The following is a 2,203-nucleotide window of genomic DNA, read 5'->3' as shown; positions in this document are numbered from 1 at the left end:
GCTCTCTTTTTCCTCAAATGCGTAATTTAAGAGACCCACAAAGCTACCCTTAGATACTCCTAATAAACTAAAAATTCATGTCTGTGCAAAATTGAAAGATGTGACAACGACCTGCACTACAATCACTATAAAAACAATTTATAGGCGCCCCCCATTTTTTTAGGGCTGGCTCAAAATGCGGCCCGTTCCTACAAACAAGAGCGGGACTGTAGATTTCGGCCCGCTCCTGGAGACACATTTGCAGGGCGGGCCACCCCTAGAAATGGCTGACAAAAGCACCCATCCACCTTCTTCCTCCTGCCGATAACACCGTTCGATTGCAAGAGGTGCTGTCCGAAAATCTAAAAAAAGAAAATGTGGGGGGGGGGAGTTTTTTCAACTTGATTTCGTTGGAGTTGGAGGTTGTAGGAGGTAAATTGATGCTAACCCAATGTTTTTTTAAGCTTATTGCATAGGTTTAAAGCTCAAATAGAGTTGCTTTACCTCTAGGTAGATCTAGATCTCCAAGGTGTGGATTAGCCATTTGGAGCTCAATTTACTTCAAACTTTTGGATGAAGTTAGGTTATTTAGGTAGGAGAACAAGATTATCTAATCATTCGGATGCAACTTTGATGTTTTAGCCTCATTCATGAATGATGAATTTCCTAGATCTAGGGGGGAGAGAGAAGAAGATTTGGTTTTTTTCTATATTTACACAAGCATGATAGTTTTTTTCCAAGATCTAGTGGGACAAAAAACTTAGGTTCTCATTAGTTTTTAATTAGCACTTAGGTTCTGACAAAAAACTCATACATGTGTACTTCATTTACGGTACACAATACTACCACTTAGTAGTATATAGTATATATATAAGATCAAATTATTCATTATTATGAATATTTTAGTAATTATTACATGGTAAAAAATGATATTTCAAATGAAGTGGTCTTTTAAACTTTACGCTAGTATAAAAACTAAAATTATAGTGCCACCATTTGTACTTTTTAGCATGATACCCTTACACTACATATACTACTCATGTATACTACCCCTACCACAGGTGAAGGTTTCAGTAGTGACCGTCCATCTAGGTGCTTTAGTCCCGGGTCAAAAATGAGGTACCGAAGGCCATCGACGGGAGGAGCTTTAGTTTTGGTTGCAAAGACCAACTGGGACTAAAGCCCCCCACCCCTTTTAGTCCCGGTTGTAGCGGCTACAAAATATCGCACCGATATGCCACACCCCCTTGTCCCGGTTGGTAATTCCAACTGGGACAAAAAGGGGGGGCTTTTATCCCGGTTAGAATTTCGAGCCGGGACAAAACACCAACCGGGGCACGCAGGCACGCACGCAGCTCCTCCACTCTCTTTCTTATCTTCTCCACTTTATTTCCTCCTCCTCTCTCTTTCTTATCTCTCGTGCACACAAGCAGCTCCTCCTCTACCTTTCTTCCTCCTCCTCCTCCTCTCCATTTATTTTCCAAGCGGGCACTGCGGGCGACCGGCGTGGGTGGTCGGCTCCTCTCCCTCCTCCTCCTCTTCCAGGTGGGCGAGCAGGCGGCTCTGGCATGGTTGGGTGGCAGCGGTGGGCAGCGGGTGGGCGCGCACCTCTCCATCCTCCTCCTCCTCTTCCAGACAGGCAGGTGGGCGGTTCCGGCACAGGCGGGCGGATAGGCGGTGGCGGCGGGCAGCGGGCTGGCGCCGAGCGGCCGGGGCGGGCTTGGGCGGCGGGCAGCCAGGGCAGGCATGGGCGGCGGGTAGGCAAGGGCGGCCGGGGCAAGCGCGTGCGGGGGGCGGGCGGGCACGGGCCGCCGGCCGGCGGGTGGTCCATTTTTTTATTTCTTTTTAACCTTTTTAAGTCCCGGTTGGTAAAATAAACCGGGACTAAACCACTAGTAGAGAATTGGCTTTCCATGCGCCCCCTTTTGTCCCGGTTTAAAGTTGGCCCGGGACAAAAGGTTCACCAACCGGGACTAAAACTCGGTCACTGGTGGGGGGCTCACCAACCGGGACCTTTTATACCGGTTGCAAAGGCTAGTGGGAAAAAAAGACTCTGAGAGGCCTTTTATCCCGGTTTGAAACACCAACCGGGATAAAAGACCCCCCCCCTTTTATCCTGGTTGGTAACACCAACCGAGATAAAAGGGTCAAGAGCCTTTTATCCCGGTTTGTAATACCAACCGGGATAAAAGGGGGTCATTTATCCCGGTTGGTGTTCAAACCG

The sequence above is a fragment of the Setaria italica genome, chromosome VII (genome assembly GCF_000263155.2).
Source record: "Setaria italica strain Yugu1 chromosome VII, Setaria_italica_v2.0, whole genome shotgun sequence".
Lineage (NCBI taxonomy): Eukaryota > Viridiplantae > Streptophyta > Magnoliopsida > Poales > Poaceae > Setaria > Setaria italica.
The sequence above is the reverse complement of the archived record's forward strand: the minus strand, read 5'-3'. Positions refer to the sequence as shown.